This window comes from Psammomys obesus, unplaced genomic scaffold (assembly GCF_907164565.1).
Source record: "Psammomys obesus unplaced genomic scaffold, mPsaObe1.curated_primary_1811, whole genome shotgun sequence".
NCBI classification, from domain to species: domain Eukaryota; kingdom Metazoa; phylum Chordata; class Mammalia; order Rodentia; family Muridae; genus Psammomys; species Psammomys obesus.
The window spans coordinates 6,078,168-6,095,484 of NW_026587032.1; the positions used below are offsets into that span (position 1 = coordinate 6,078,168).

General features: G+C 46.5%; 1 protein-coding gene across 1 annotated transcript in view; it reads left to right on the plus strand.

Annotated features, from left to right (window-relative positions):
• Positions 1-6: 6 nt before the first annotated feature.
• The window catches only part of Larp1 (La ribonucleoprotein 1, translational regulator), a 49,592-nt gene continuing 32,281 nt past the window's right edge, over positions 7-17,317 (plus strand). Inside the window, exon 1 of the mRNA XM_055602755.1 lies at positions 7-60. The gene's annotated coding sequence lies outside the window, so the exon portion shown is untranslated. The remainder of the gene's footprint in view (positions 61-17,317) is intronic.

Below are 17,317 nucleotides of genomic sequence, written 5' to 3' on the forward strand. Positions count from 1 at the left end.
TGAACCCGTGGACGAAACACGCGCCGCCGCCGGCCGCGGTGAACGGACAGCCGCCTCCAGGTGGGTCTGCGCGGCGCGGCGCGGCGCTGGTCCGCGCGGTGACGCGGGCGTTTCCCTCCGAGAGGGGCCGCCGGGGCCGCAGCGGTTGGTGGCAACGGCGTGCCTCGGGCCTAGCTGGCCGGACCGGGCCGGGCGGGGCCGCTCGGTGTGCCCCGTGTTCCCTATGCGTGCCGGCGCCCCGGGAGTGCGTGTTCAGTGAGCGTGTGTCACGGCCCACGAGCGGGGCCCGGCTTTGAACTTCGCAACTTTGCGCTTTGGGGAGCCGGTTGAGGCGTGGGGAGCGCGGGCCCCGGCGGGCCCGGGAGCCGGTGGCGGCCTGCGGCGACGCGAGGGGCGTGTGTGGCGGTGTGAGGGAGTGGCCGCGCCGGTGCGGGGCGGGCGGGTGACAGTTGGGCGCCATGCGCCGCGCCGGGGCTGTTCGCAGCGCTCGCCGGCCTGGGCAGCGCGCGGGGCTCCCCTCCCCCGCCGGAGTCCGGGCGGGAGGTGACTAGGGGATCCCGGCCGAGCGCGATCGGTGTGGGCATCGAGTGGCACACCGCTCGGGGACAGCCTGGGGGGCTGTCCTCCTCCGCCTGCGTGTCCCTGGGTGTCTCGTAGCGATCATGGCCCTTGAGTTTGACCGTCGGAGTCCCGGTACTTTTACTAAAAAAAAAAAAAAAAGAAAGAAAAGAAAAACTCCTTTTGGAGATTAGGGGAGGTTGCCTAATCTAAACCGAGGGCACCGAGGAAGTCGGAGCTGGCCGATTTTCAGGTTTCAGAGTGCAGCAGAAGTGTAGGCCTAGCCCTGGGGAAAGCAGCACAGCTCATCTTCAGTCGCACGTTGGTTGGTTGCCCTTTCGATTTCTCTTAGGGTTACTTCATGAGGAGGAGGGCCCATGGGGTGAGAGGTGTACTTTATACCAGTGTTCTCTTCTTCCTCTCCTTCCCCTCCAGAATCCTCTTATGCAAGGGGCAGTGCTGAAACCTCCATTTTCTTTCAGATCCTCGCTTTCCACCCACAGAGTGGGGGAAACAACTTTAAGACGCTCTTTGGTCCTGCCTCTCTTTAAACCCAGAGGTATAATCATCCTCTCGAGCCGCGGTCCTCAGAAGTTTAAATGAGGCTGTTCACTCAGGCGGCCGCGCTTAGCTACTGGTGAACCTGCCTTGTGGGTTTTAAAGCAGCTGTGACATCAGGCAGGATTGGGTGCCTGAGCTGGCATTTTGTGTAAAGCCGGGGGCCCTTGATAGCTTGCGTCACTGGAGTTATTGATCGTGGGAAGAAGACAGCTTGGCTGGCATCTCACCTTTTCCCTTCAGATAAAGCCAGACTCGATTTTAAGTGACCAAAGCACATATTCTAGGTATGATATATCTATTCTGTTCCAGTGTTTGCTTGTTCTTTGAAATCTTAAACGAGAGACTACCAGTTGGTGTAGAGTCTTTGGAGTAGTCTTTTGGCAGACTGCTGGAATTAATCCAGTTGCTTCTGAGTTTGAGCTTGTTAAGGCCTGGGTGCTTTTTAGAGTGAATTCTGTGATTGGGTTGTTTGTTTGGTAAGGTTAGGTCCTGGCCTTACCTCCTCAGCCAATGGGATCTGTAGGTCCTTTTTTCAGCCCTGGTTTCACTTGCAGCCTGGACATCTTTAAATGTGACACCCATGGACTGGCTGTGTGGTCTTGGGATTTTTATGTTCTGTGATGCATGTGTTTTTGGGAGTCTACAGAAATGAGCTTCTCATAAGCAAGCTAAGCTTTCCAAAGCTTACTGCAAGTGCCTATTTTTAGCCTCCTTTTGGCTCAGATGCTAGTGTTTTAGTTTTTAAGGGGCACAAGCAGTAACTAGTAATAAAGTATGTTTTACCATCTCTTTCCTTCCTTGTGGAGTTCTCTATGTAGCCTAAGATTCCAAGTCCTAGGTTCATAGATGGCGGGGGAGGCATGGTCCTAACATAGCCGAGGATAGCCTGAAACTTATTTAATCAAGGCTAGCCCTGAGCTCCTGATTCTCTCTCCTATGCCTGTTTCTTTTCTGTTTTTGTTTTGTATTTTTTCTGAAACAGGTTTTTTTTTTTGTGTGTGTGTATCCATGGCTGTCCTGGAACTTGCTCTTCAGAACAGACTGGCCTCAGAGATCTACTTGCCTCTGCCTCTAGAGTGCCAGGTTAAAAGGCATGCGCCACCAACATCCGACACTCATATCTGGTTTTAAGCTCTTTTCTTTCCTTTCGTGTGTTTGCTGTTGTTCCTTAGTCATGAGTTTATTATATTTTTTCTTCTTCATACATTACACCCCTACAGCAGTTTCTTCCCCCTCCATTCCTCCCAGTTTTTTTAAGTTTTGAGACTCGTTCTTTTGGACACCCTCCGTAACAGCATTATGTAGATTCTTTCCCCTTAACTCCAGCCACAGCCACTCCGGATCTAGCGTGCTTGAGTGGGAAGAGATGCATAGGTTCTGGGCTCAGACTGGTGTTCAAAATGCTGTCAGCCGAGTCTCCTACAGGGTAGTGGTGGGCGTTCACTGTGATAGCTATGCATGGTTTAGTTCAGAGCGGTGGTTCTCAGCCTTCCTAACGCTGCCACCCTTTAGTACAGTTCCTCATGTTGTGGTGACCCTCCCAACCATAAAATTGCTTTTGTTGTTAATTCTTCATAACTGTAATTTGGCTACTGTTATGCATAATAATGTAAATATCTGTTTTCTCGTGGTCTTAGGTGAACCGTGAAAACTGTTGGCTCAGTGCCTGGGAGCTTATGGAACCTTCAGCAACTTTTATGTGGGTTTTTTTCTTTTTCTTTTTTTTTTTTTTTAAAGTTTGTGGGAAAAAAAAGGCAGGCAGAATGTGCGTCTTTTGTTTTCATGTATAGCTTAGCACCCCAAGAAATAAGGTTTGCTTTAAAGTTGACATTTGAACTGGACATGGTGGTTCACACCTGTAATCCAGTAGAAGGGAGGTTGTGGCCAAAGGGTGACTGAGAAGAGTTCAGGGCATGGAGACACTCCTTAAAACAAAACTTTTGACTCCGAGTTGATGCATCTTGTAATAAAAATCCACAAAATTTACCTTTGCTTGTCCATGGATGCAAAGAATATGAATGGACGCTCTTCTTTTTTGTGTGATGGGGTTCAGGCATATGGTCAGAGGACATTTACTTTTTCATTTATGTATTTATTATTTAATTTAATTTTATTTACATTGGTGTTCTGCCTTCATGTTTATGTCTGTGTGAGGGTTTCAGATCCCCTAGAACTGGAATCACAAACAGCTGGGAACTGTCATGTGGGTGCTGGGATTTGAACCTGTGTCCTTGGAAGAATAGCCAGTGCCCTCAACCGTTGAGCCACCTCTTCAGCCCCTCATTTATGTATTTATTTACTTATTTATTCATCTTTTATTTTTCAAGACATGGTTTCTCTGTGTAGCTTTGGCTGTCCTGGAACTCAGATACACTTGCCTGTGCCTTCTGCTTGCTGGGATCAAAGGTGTGTGCCTGCATGCCCTCCCAGCTTTGTCAGAGGGCATTTTACTGGAGTCAGTTTTCTCCTTCCACCACATATGGGTCCTTAGTGCTGAATTCAGGTTGTCATGCTAGGTGGCAAGTGCTTTTACCTGCAGAACCATTTTGCCAAACCTTGGTATGGGCATCCCCTCTCCCCCCCCTTTTTTTTCCTTTCTCTATATGTGACAGCCCTGGAACTCACTTTGTAGCCCAGGCTGGTCTTAAACTCACAGAGATCTTCCTACCTCTGCCTCCTGGAGCGCTGGAACTAAAGGCAAGCACCGTTGCTACACCTGGCTGGTATTAACAGCCTTAAAGGTTGGTCAGCCACTCAAAGAAATGAATACATACTTTTTTTTTTTTTTTTTTCCTCTATTGTAACCGTGGCAGTCCTGGAACTGGTTTTATAGGCCAGACTGGCCTCAAATTCAGAGATCCACCTGCCTCTGTTTTTTTTCAAGGGTTTCTGTGAGATGCTGTGTGGGTGCTGGGTATCAAACCTGGATCCTCTGGAAGAGCAGCCAGTGCTCTTAACTGCTAAGCCATATCTCAACACAATCTTCCTTTTTTTGGGGGAGGGGGAGTCAAATTTCAGGGTTTTGCTGTAGCCTAGTATTACCTTGAACTGTGTAGTTCAGACTGACCTTTAAATTTATGGCAACCATTCTGCCTTGGCCTTTTGGGAGGTAGGATTATATGCATTAGTTACTATGCCTACCAAATGAAGTTTTAATTTGCCTTAAGTAAGCTTTAGCCAATTTGCATCCCCAGGACCCTGTGGGGAGCTCACAAGTGTTCTCTGCAGTGCATTCTCCACATAAAGTGTTTTGTGTGGGTTTGCTGTATATCTTCCTCTCACTAAATATACTGAGAAACTTTTTGTCTGACCTGTGGAGAGAGTGTGAGACTTAGGAGCTTCATTTGTGTTTGTGTGAGTGAGTCTGCTTGAAACAGAGCTGATGATTGCATGAGTTAGCCAGCTAACTCATGGTGTACTGGGACCCTGCCCTTTCTGCTATGCTAGTTGTTCGTCACTAGGGCCTCTCAGCAACATCAGCTCTTTAGACTTCTGGCTCCAGAAACCTGGTTTGCACTTTTTGGTCCCTAGCTATGTTTCTAACTTGCAGGATAATCTTGGAATTGTGCACCTTTCTGAGCCACTAATAATTTATTCTAAGAAGAATAATGGTAATGGTTTTGGGGGTTGTGGGAATTGAAGGTGGTAAATGTTTACAAAGCTCTTAGTACATGTGTCAACCCACAAATGTTGCCTATAGTAAACACTGTTTAAAATTATTTTTGTGGGGCAGTGAAATGGCTCAGTAGATGAAGGCACCTGGCACCCTGATAACCTGAGTTGCATCCTCAGGACCCACATAGTTGATACCTGCAAGTTGTATTCTGACCATACACACACAAATAAAAATAAGTATTACTTATGTGATACATAGTTGTCATGTACCGATCTCACCCAGCTCACTGTGAGCTCCAGCCACCCACCCTGTGGTCTCTTGGCCTTGTTTCTTCTTTATCGACTGACCTAAATGTCTTTTTAGATCATTGTTAAAACTGATCTCCCTGTCAGAACCCTGAGCTCACTCTACCCACCAAAACAAAATTGAAGCAGAGCTTTAAGTTCATGTGTCTTGGAATCTGGTCTGTGAAGGCTAGAGACTCTTAGTTTCATGAACTAGAGGTTGGTAGCTTGGGAGGGCATGTGGTGGAGTGATTGGCCTTACTCTGTGGTCTTAGAAAGCGTATAACAGCGCCTGTTACATACCTCCACCCATCGTGCATCAAGAGAATGGGATGGATGCCCTTGAAGTCCCTCCCTGTCCTAACACCTCATCTCCCAAGTACTGGAATTAAAGTGTGTGGTGGCCACCTGAGGTTATCCAATGTTTAATGAGAAATTTTGTACAACAACTTTTTCTCAGGAAAGAAGTAGACTTGGGGAGATAAAAAGTCTAGTCATGTGACATTGTGAATCTTGTCTGGACCTTCATTTGAACAAACTGATCCATGAGATGTTTTGAAGCGTGGGTTATGCCTGTGCTCCCATCACAGGGATACTAAGGCAGGAGGAGAGAGTTCTATGGTCAGCTTAAGCTATAGAGTAAGATTTTGTCTCAAACAAACTCCTAACCAAGTCCTCTTGATGACAGATGAAATTTGATAATTTTATATTCTAGTAGGTTATTGTGTTTTGTTAAGGGCATATGGTCATCCTTGTTTTGAATTTATTGGCTATGTTATGTTTTTGCAAATGAGCACTAAGGAATGTTAGTACAGCTTGAGTAAATGAGGCTTAAGACTTTCCCCACCCTGGTTCATGTCACTCACTTTTTTCTGAAGAAGGCACAGTTAGGATTCTTTGTAGGGGAGGGGAGCAGCCTTCTGCTACATGCCCAAGGGGAAGTGACTGAGGGGTGGCTCTGACTCTTGGGAATGGGGTGGTCACAAGCCCTCTTGAGTTCTGAACCTCCTAAGAGACTTGAGTCTTTGCTGAACCCTCTGGGTCAGAAGTGGGTTCCAAGCCAGAGTCAGCATTTTATGTTGTTACTCATCATCCAGTGTTCTCTTCCCTGGGAAACAAGCAGAGAGAAGAAGGAGCAATGCCCTAAACCACAAAGCCCTCTTAAAAATGGAGAGGTTGGCAAACGGGAGTGGTCCTGTTCGCAAAATCCAGGGGTAATTAGGAGTTGGGGCTCTGAAAGGGTTTAAGTCTCACAGACCTCTTTTGAATGGTCCAGGGTGATCTCAGGGAAGTGGCCAGGAGAGAGGATGACCTTAACCTCATGGGGCTGAGGATTTGAAAAGGGCTAATGAAGATAGCTAAGTGGAGGGAGAAGCTGAAGAAATTTAAGTTAGAACCGAGCAGAACACTTCTTCCCTGATCTCCATGCCTTCCTAGCTTGCTTAGCCTCTCCATTGTTTATGTAGTTAGGACTCATGCAGTGCTGCCAAAGTTCTGAGGATCAGATTGATGGCACAGCATCCCACACAGGAATAATTGGCTCACAGCCATAACCAGATTTGTGTAGACTGAAGTGATTATCTTGGGGGAGGGTTATTTCATGCCTTTCCTGAATGTGGTCCAGCAGCCAGGAGTCAGGTGAGTTTTGAGATGGCCAGTTTCCTCTATTGGGTGACCTGAGATGTCTCCCTAGCATTTTCCATGAAATAACAGGGACTTGATATGACTCTTTTGTCGTTCGGCTGAGCTCTAGATGTGAGGAAAGGCCTTCCTGATGAATTATGTAAAGCTGGCCAGGTGTTGGAGGTATTCTTCATCTCAGTCTTGGGTACTATGCATATTGCTGTTGACCACCAGAGAGGCCTCCTGTTTATCCTAAAGTAGCCAGGGTGCATAGTTGTCTGTTTGTTTTTTACTATTTAAAACAGTTACCTTGATTCCCATATGAGAAATAGCCTCATAAAAGATTTGGCAACTGTCCTAAGTAGTGTTAAAAAACTTGAATGCTTCCTGCACTCTGTTGTTGTCCTTGTCAAAGTACATCTAATTAACCAGTACAGTCCTTTTTCAACTTTAAAATTTGCTTCCAAATCTAGGTATTCCTTTATGTTGAGTGTCTGAACTAGACATCATTTTTACTTAGGTTGTCCCAGCAGCCTCTTTACTGTCTCCTGTTGCTCCTGCTCCTAAGATTTCCTGAGCTGAGTCCTCCACCCATCATGCACTGCATACCACTTTCTTCCTTCCCAGGAGTGCTGTAATGTGTCTGGCATACATCTGCTTTGGACCTTTGGTTCCGGAAGGGCTTTCCCAGACCGACCACCCTGCATTGTATCCTTCTGACTCAGCTTTGTCTTATTTAGCTTTGTTTTTACTTGGTCAAGGTACCCCCAGCAACAGTCAAGGCCAACAGGTTGTAGTGGCAGCCCGATGAATGCATACAGATGAGCAGGTAGATGGATGGTATGCTATGTATGAGGTATTGAAGATACCATAGTGGATAGGAGGATGCAGTCCCACAGTTCAGTGTGCAAGAAAGTGCTCTGTGGGAAGAGCGTGTATGGTACATACAACAGGGCATCTGGTGCAGTTCAGCTCAAAAGTTGCAGGGGAGCAGGGCTGAGATGACATGGGAAGGGTGAGTGGGATTGCTGAGAAAAGCCTGTGATCACTTCATTTTTGATTGAGGTTGGGGTGGGGCTCAGGGAACTGAGTTCCCTGTGGTTGGAGTATAGCCAACTCAAAAGGTGGGCAGTCCTGCTTTATAGGAGTGCCAAGTCCCAATTTTAGCAGAAGGCTGTGGTGAGCCTTAGAGGATTTTGAGTGAAAAATCAATGTGGTCAGATTTTCCTTTTACAAGATGACCTTGGCAGACCCTCTTATATTAAGATATAAATGGTTTGGGTTTTCATGTATGATCCTTTGGACTACAATTCCCAAATTACAAAAAAGAGCCTCACATGCTATACTGCTCCTCAGCCACTCTGCAGCGAAGCCCTGGACTGTTCCCAGGTGCAGTTTCCTATGTCTGAATTAACACCTGTGCTCAACTAGGAGTTTGCATTGTCCTAGTGTGGCTATTAAGTGCCTTCATGAGAAGGCTGGCCTAAAGAGAGGTAGCTTTGTTCCAGCCCAGGCCCTCGTTGTCAGCTCTGTTCTGGGAGCTGTGCCCTGGTGTTTGTTTTTTCTCCTCCTCTTTTAAAGAGGGATTATTAAAATTGGAAGGGGCTACAGAGGTGGAATCCTCGGTCCGATACAGGGTCCTTCACAGGATAGGCTGCTGTGAGCACAGCATGGCAGTGGCAGAAATAACTTACATGGCAGGTATTTGAGCTCCTCATTCAGAGGGTTTGGTCTTGGGATGGGCTGGGTTACTTTGGTCTGAGGCAGGGTCAACATACGACAAGAGGAATTTGTAGAGGGGGAGACTGTTTATTTCTTGGTGGATTTGGAACAGAGAGTGAGTAAGGGACTGGACACATGTCCAGTCACCTACTTCCAGCTCAGTCTCCACATCCTAAAACATTTCTAAAGCCTCCTGAGGTTGTGGTGCCAGGTGAGGACCAAGCCTTTAGCATGTGAGCCTGTGGGGACGTTGCATATTCAAACTATGCCATTCGCCTACTAAGACTGCTAGGTGAAGGTGAGTTTAGCTGAAGGTAGTTCCTGTCACATCTTCCAGCTGGCTTTCTTCCTGATCCTGCCCTCTGCTGGCTTATCATAAAGGTGAATTTAAGGACCTTATAAGAAGCCCAAATAGAGGTAGTGTCTCTGTCTGTGCACGCCTGCCTGCCTGCCTCTGTTTGGAGGTCAGAGGACAACTTGCAGGAGTTGGTGTTTTCTACTACATGTGTCTCAGGGATTGAATTCCGTTTTCCCTTACTTGTTGAGCCATCTCTACCACTCCCAATTGTGGCTCTTGGAATTTTTAGTGGGAGATGAGCCTGAGTGCATGCCTGTAGTCCCAGCACTTGGGGAGGGAGAAGCCTGAGTTCAAGGCCAGCCTAGTCTACAAAGCAAGCCCAGAACAGCCAAAGCTTCACAGAAACCCTGTCTCAAACAAACAAAAAGAACATTTTAACATTGGGAAAATTAGGCGGAGTATGGTGGCTGCCTTTAAACCCAGCACCTGGGAGGCAGAAGCAGGCAGATCTTTGAATTTGAGGCTAGCTTGGTGTACATAGTGAGTTCTAGGGCAGCCAGGGCTATGTGAAGAGACCTTTTATCAGAAGACATTCCCCCCTCCAAAAAAAGTTAGAAGCTTAGGTATTTCCAACTTTGCTTTAAAAAAAAAAAAAAAAAAAAAAAAAAACCAAACAAACAAACAAAAAAACTGTGCTGAATTGCATGTGATACTGGGTGAGGGACGTGATCTGGAGTCGTAAGTGTCCTGTCACTGGTGACTTGTGGCCAAAGCACAACCACCTCAGAACTATTGGCCAGTAGCTGTCTATATGCTGCCCATTGTTAAGCCCTGCAGGGCCTTGAGTTTGTGTCCTTCATCAGGCTTCCTTCAAGCGTGGGTGAGCCTGTGGGTTCAGATACTATGCTTCATCATCAAAAAAGGGACAATGTTCTGTCCAAGGTATAAGCCAAGGAATAGCTTGTGGAACAGTTGAGAGGAGTTGTTGATGGGACTTGAAGGCTCTCCAGAAAGAGCTACTTAATCTCCTGAGAGCAAGTGTGGTAGGACACAATACCAAGAGCACTGTGGCCTGAGGCCCCGGAGCAAAGCTAAGGGTGAACTTGCCAAGGAAATTGTATTAGGCTCCCGCTAGCCTTTACGTCTCTGCCCCTACCTGTGGACTGGGTATAGATATTATCATTGGTTTCAGTCTCTACCCTGTTACCTTGTAGGTGTGAGAAGGACTAAGCAGGCGCTAACTACCACAGTGGAAAGAGTAAAGAAAGATCCTAGATAGAAACCTTGTGCACCAAGGGCCTCCTGTTTAGGAAGGGAGCCAACCTTGGAGCATTTCTCTCTGGATAGAGGCTCCTTCTAGACAGTGCTGTCAAGTGCTTCTGGGAGCAGGGAGGGTAGGAAATCAGACGGGGACATTGGCAGATCTTCCACTAGCTTCAGCTGTGCGTCTCACTGAGACACTTGGGCAACTTTAGTGGATTTCCCCACTTCCTTTCCTGCTTCCTGTGTTATGTATGGAAGTTGTTGAGTCATACGGTCTTTTAAGACTTTCCCATTAGGATTAAGTTCACTCTTGTCAGTTGAGTCAGAAGTTAAGACCTTGATTGTTGAGATCTCATCCAGAGAACCTCCTACTTGCATTGGACCAGCTTTCCTTCCCAGAGCTAGGCTTAAGACAGTGGGACTCATAGGTGTGTGGCATTGTGCTGCTCTAGGCTTCTGGCTCATGCTGAGGTAGGATGGGCTGCCACAGGTGGTATGTACTCTGCAGCAGACAGTGGTAGGCACTTCTTGGAAGGAATATGAGGATTCCTATGTCCTGTGTCTAGTTCGGTTGGCTTATTACTGAGACATCCCTTCTGGTCTGAGCATATAGAAGAATCTAGAGGGCTGGTAGAAGCTGGGATCCAAGTGTCAGCCAGCTTAGCGGAACAGAGGCGTAAGTATCCTAAGAGGCTCATAGTATTCCAGGCTTAGGTTTGTTCAAACAGGCCCCACGGCTTGAACGTGACTTTTGTATGGCAGGAACTGCTTGACTCCCACAAGCTTGAAAAATCACAGTCAGCCATTAGTTTGAACAGCCTACTAAGAGTTAGGCCCTGGGAATTCTGTTGTGCACTAGACAGTCCTGGCCTCATTGTTTACATTCCACAGGGAAGCAGTGAACTACCTACCAATTTTCTGTTCCTGCCTAACATCACCTCCCAAACCAGCAGCTCTAAGAATCAGCCATCTTGAGGGAGTGATATGCATTCCTGTTATCCCAGCTACTTTGGAGGCAATTTCATAGGGAAGTACTGGGCAGTGACTAGGCGCAGGTGCTTTTAAGGTATTGGCATGATCAGAGTGTTCTTCCTAGCTAGAGAGACTGCAGTCATTATCCTCCAGGGACAGAGATCGCCTGTGTAGATGAGGAGGACTCAGAGATGCATAGGGGATTTTGCATTTTGTTCTGGAAGCTGGAGAACAGTGACACTGCAGTATATGCTTTAAGATTCCTCAGGTCGGTGGAGAATGTGGAGTTGGGAGCAAGGGAGAAGCAAAAAGGCCTGCAGGAAACTCATGTAAATCATAGTAGTAGACAAGACTGAAATAAGGCCAGAGCTACTTGCAAGAGGTTCCTTGCTTTCCTGAGCACATTTTGATACTTAGTAGCAAAAATGTTCCAGGGAAGGATTGAGTGAAAATTGCAAGATGGTAAGGATTAAAAGTTGTTTTTTGCTGTGTTGTTTCTTAAGGACTTTAAACAGTTCAGAAGGTCGTTTTGTTTATTCTAAAACAGGTCTTGAATTATGATATTCAATGAGATTTCAACAAAAGTTTTTCCTTTTGCTTTCTGTCAGGCAGAATGTAGTCAAGGTCTTTGTTTGTATCTGCAAGTCTGCTTTCCTAGGAAAATTCGTGGGCTGGAGAGAAGGTTCAACCAGTTACTAGCACTTGCTGTTCTTCTAGAGGACTCTAGTTCTGTTTCCAGTACCCATGTGGGGTGGTTCATGACCATGTGTAACTCTGGCTCCAGGGGAATCTAATGCCCTCCTGGCCTCTGGGGGTACTGCACTCAATGAGTACAAACACACTTTAAAATAAATCTGTTTTCTTGGGGGGGTGGTAGTTTTTTCTTTTTCAAGACAGGGTTTCTCCGCTTAGCCTTGCCTGTCCTGGACTTGCTTTGTAGACCAAGTTGGTCTTGAACTCACAAAGATCCACCTGCCTCTGCCTCCTGAGTGCTGGGATTACAGGGTTGTGCCACTGCACCCGGCTTTTTTTCTTTTTCTTTTTCTTTTTTTTTTTTTTTTTTGAGACTGGGTTTCTCTACATAGCCCTGGCTGTCCTGGGACTCACTCTGTAGACCAGGTTGGCCTCGAACTCAGAGATTAACCAGCTTCTGCCTCCTGAGTGCTGGGGTTAAAGATGTGAGCCTCTATCACCTGGCAAAAATAAAATGGATCTTAAGCAAAAACAAAAACAAACAAACAAAAACCCACTAAAAGTAGGGAAAGGATCGAAACCGTGGAACAGACCAGAAGCATCTGGCCCTTCCATTCCCAAAGAGGATTTAAGGGTGTGGGCAGAGTCTCATGTAGCCCAGGCGACCCTCAGACTCACCTTGTAGCTGATGATGACCTTGAACACTATCCTCTTGCCTCTTACCTGAGTGCTGGCATTAGGGATTACAAGCAAGTGCCACCATGCCAAACAGGACTTGATTTTTATTCTTCTCTCCCGCTTTTTGTTTAAGATAGGATATAACTTAGGCTGGTCTGGAACTCTCTGGGTAATCCAGTCTGACTCAGAACTTGTGATCCTCTCAGCTCAGGTATGTGCCATCATATCTAGCTCCAGAGAAGGATTTAGGCTAGAAAGGTGATGCAGCCTGTTTTCTGGAGTGTCTGCCTAGCTAGATTCGTTGTGTGTTTTTTCATAGTTAGGATCTGGTGGGCCTCAAAAAAAATTTTTTTTTCATTCAAATGATTCTAGAAAAGCTCCAACTCACATTCTTTGTTCATCTGATGGTACTTCCGACAGGCTCTCTCCTTTACACATCAGCAGTGTCTGAGTGGGGAGTCTCTGTGCCCTGGGCTTGGTTGATTATATAGAATACTCTCCAGGGAGCTGGAAGTCTGTCCTATTGGCTTTTTTTTTTTTTTTTTCTTTTTTCAGAAGTGTTGTAAGAGTAACCTTCATCAGAGGGATATTGTGGTGTTCACTTGTCATCCCAGCACTCCGCCGCTGAGAGAAGGGAAGGCGTTTAAGGCCAGCTTAGATACACAGCAAGTTTGGAGGCCAGTCTGGGCTGCATGAGATGTCCTCAAAAGACTGAAAAGGAAAAAAACAAAACAAACAAACAAAAAACAACCCGGTAACTTTATGAGACTATAATGGTTAGGTTGTAAGTCAGCCTTCTGTTTTTTTCCGTTTTTGTTTTTTTAGAACCAATTCACTTTCCCTGTGAATTGCTGTTTCTTGCTTCCTTGTCACATCTCAAGTGCCTAGGAGCTGAACTAGTCGTGCCATGCTAGTCAGACAAAAAGGACATTGGGTTCTTAGGTTCCAGATCTCTTGAGGTGGTATCTCTACCTTCACCTGCCTGTTGCAAGCTCCATGCCCCTGCTGGGTGGAGGTGGAGTAAAATGTGGATGGGTAGCATGGGATACCAGCAGTAATAGGGCAGAGACAATCACTAGTTCTCCATATGATATGGAATGATTATGACCCTTGGCCTTTTTTTTTTTTTTTTAAATCATGTGAGTGTTCCTGCAGAGGCCACCTGACATGAATACTGGGAATCTAACTCAGGTTTCAAACTCCAGTCCTCTGGAAGAGTAATACATAGTCTTAGCTGTGGTGCCATCTCTCCAGCTCCAATGACCCTGGGTCTTAATGGTTTTCTGTTCCTCTCAGGACAGAGACTGCTGTGTCAGCAACTGCTGTAGGTTGTCGTTAGTGTTACAGTGTAGCTCTGGCTGTCTGGAACTCACTATGTAGGCCAGACTGACTTGGAATGCTGTCTCCCAGGTACACAGCATTTGCCAGGGTTCTGGACCTTTCTGTGGGTTTTGACCAGCTGATAAGACTTCATCAGTGGACTCAAAACAAGCTGAGATGAAAGCATAGAGAAGCCAGTTCTGACTTCGGCCTTCTTTTCACATTCTCACAGCCAAGCTGCTGTGCCTACTAGATCAGCCTCATGGGTAGTAAGGTTGCCCTAGAGATTCTGGTCAAAGTGTTGGGTTAGCCTTACTTCTTGAACACTTAACAGAATTCTGAGCCTCCATACACATCCCATTCACTTTCTTTATTCATTTTTACCATAGTCTTGTGGGGTCTAGTTCTGGGTATGATTCTTACAAGAAAACAGAGCTCTGAGGGGTTCAGAAATTAACTTGGTTGTGCAATAGTAAGTAGCTGAGATTTGCCTGTAACACATTGACTTCAGGATTGTACCCTACTTGTTGCCTATCCTGCATTCTCCAGACCCTGTATGTGTTTGTGTGTGTATAAGTATGTACACACATGCATATACCCTGCATAACATTAGCTGTATCTGGAAGGAGAGGGCCTAAACTTACCTTCAGGCCTCAGCCTGGAGGCCCCACTGCCCCTCTGGCAGGCTGTTCTCTGGGCATAGGACTAGTGGTTATGAGGCAAGCCCTGGGAAATTTGGATCCTGCCAGGGAGCCTTGGCCCTTCTTTCCCAAGAAATGTTCGTTTTAGTTATGTTTAGGGCCATACAGATATGCTGGAATGAGGGATTCTGACCCTGGATCCTGGCCTGAAGAATAGGAAGGGTAGGCTGGCTCTCCACAGGCTTTATGGGGTCCTTTGGGCCACCAACTATTATGTGCTGGGCCTGTTAGCTTTTTGAAGTGGAAAATCTTTTTAAGTCACTCAGGCAATAATAACAATTCATTATTGAAAATGTCCAAATAGATTTTAGTGAAAAGAAAACCTTTGCATTGTGTCCCACCAACCACCATGAGTACTAGTAAGCACTAATAGGATTATATCTTACTCTAAACCAGTACTGCCTGCTAGAAATACAACACAGTGGGCTGGAAATGTTACTCAGTTGGTAGAGTGTTTGCTTAGCACGAAGCTTCCAGCAGACTTGGGAGAAGGAAGGCAGGAACTTTGGTCAGTGCTAGACAGCTGTAGGGGAAGCATGTACACCCGCTACTTGTGGCCCTCACTCTTTCACTGCCCTTTTTGCTCCCTGAGCTTGGTGGGAGGCCACAAAGTCATGCTCAGAATTCACGTGTGTACATGTCCTTGCCCTTTCTGAGAGAAGCCTGGCAGCATAGGCACACTTCTTAAATTTGCTGCCGTGTAGAACTAGTGCTCTTCCCTACACACCTGCTGCCTTCTCAGAGTTCCCATATCCTACCATTTGGTTTTGGGAGTAGCTGCAGAAGAAATCAGCGCAAGACCCTCATCTGGGCTTGTGCAAGGAGTGCCTCCAAATTCCCAGCATACCCCTAGTAGATACAAACTAGCAAGGCTGGAGTAGGGTACTTGGGAGACTTCCCTGCAGGGCTGCCTGTGCACTTCTGCCCAGCCTCCATGTAGAAGGGCATCTCCTGTGATCAAGGTGCACAGGAGCCAGTTTCCTTGTTGCTTTGTCTTTTTTTTTTTTTTAAAGACGGGTTTCTCTGTGTTGCTTTTGGCTGTCCTGGAACTCACTCTGTAAACCAGGCTGGCCTCAAACTCAGAGATCCTCCTGCCTCTGCCTCCCCGGTGCTGTGATTAGAATTGTGAAACACCGCCTGCTTCAAAATGAAACATTTTGGGGCTGCCCCAGAGTACTATTTGCCTGCTGCCAGACAGCTGGTTTGCCCCTACGGTGACTGTGATGTGTGTCTGAATAGCATGAGTAGTGGTGAGCACTGTAGATACTTTTGGAGTCTTGCTTGAACAGCCTGTGAATTTTGTGCCCCAGGTGTCACTGGACTGCAGAGCTGAGGGAAGTCACCTCCGCCCTGTCCTGTTTGTTCTGCTACCCTGCCCATTTCCATTGGACTATGTGTCGACTTGTTCTCTATTGGGTAGTCTGTTGCTACCCAATACGGATGCTGTGATGAAGGGCCTTTGTGGGTCAACTTTGGGTTGATCAGCCCTCAGGTGGAAAGGGAAAGATTGCTGGTGAATGAGGGTCTGCCAGCTGGGGAAGGCAGTCTTCTCTACACTTGACTCAAGCCCGTTCTTAGTTATCACCATCATTATTGTCACTGTGAGCCAAGTCTGCAGGCTGGGAGGGATCAAGAGTTGGCTTGCTTTGCATTCCTTGGAGCTCTGTTGTCCTGAGACAGGATATTGCTCAAGGTGTTAGTGGCCTACTACCAGCTACTTCATCTTGGTGCCTGGAACAGGTCCCTACGCCTGTTTGATTCTTAAACCACAGAAGTGCCATGACACTGTATGTCTCAGTGGTCATATTTCCACAGCTCTGAAGTGAGGGTTTTCCGCATTGGTTTCTGCTCTAGAATCTAGTTGAGTGTCTAAGCAAAGTGGGGAGGACTTGGGGCCTGTTTCTGTAACGTAACAGCACCATCATTTTTTGTTTTGTTTTGTTTTCAAAATTAGGGTTTCTCTGTGTAGCCCTGGCTGTCCTGGCCTCAACTAGGAGAATCCCCCTGCCTCTGCCTCCCAGGTGCTGGGATTGCAGGAGCACCACTAATGCCCAGACCTAGCAGATTCTTGTTCCCACCATTCTGAGTAGAAAGTTCTAGAGGGTAGAAGGAGTAACCTACATGTTGATAAAGCTTCTCAGATGGTAATTCTTCAACACTTGAAACTAGGGCCGAGGTCTTCATAGCTCTAGTTTCAAAGGAAGCTTGTCCTCCTGGGCACCTGACTGCTTTTGAGATAATCCATATGTAAAGTAAAAATCACGGCGAGGGAAGCCTGGAAGGACCACAGACTACCACCCACCCCTGGAGTGGGCTCCTGTTCTTACCAGCTTAACCACAGCAGAGAATGTAGTGCTCTCCAACCACTTTTGAGTTTGGATAGAAGGCAGTAGTCCCCACCCCCTGGCACTTAGGATAGCCAGGTTTAGCAAAAAAAAGCATAGAATACCAGTTAAATTTGGGTTGCAGATAACTAAATTTTATGAGTTAATTTAGGTGCCCAAAGAAATGAAAATGGACTGCTGTGACTTATTTCACATTAACAGTCCTGTAAGTGAATGTCATGCAGTCTCAAGGAGCCACCTGCCTGGCTCGTTGTGTTCTTGAGTTTATCATACTATGGGCTACATGAGATACTGGTTATTTTTGGTCCATCTGCCCAGGCCTTGTGTGTTAGTGGTGGTTATTGGTTAGCTCATTCAAAGATGGGTTTCAAAGTCCATGCTTTTTTTTTTTTTTTTTAATTGTAATCATGTGTTTTATTTAAAGTCCATGCTTTTAACCCAGTGGTTGGGTAAAGATACATTGTTGGTGGGATTGGCTTGGGGTGGGAGTTGGATCCCCTCCACTATTTTATTTTTTGAGACATGGAGTTTCACTGTGTAGCTAAAGTTAGCCACAAACTTGCTGTAGTACCTCAGGTTGGCCTCAAACTCGTCATCTTCCTGCTTTCTTGCTGGCTCAGAGATAACCTGGCCACTTGGCATTCCCTCCACATCTTCAGAAGGGAGAGATAGTATGCAGTACC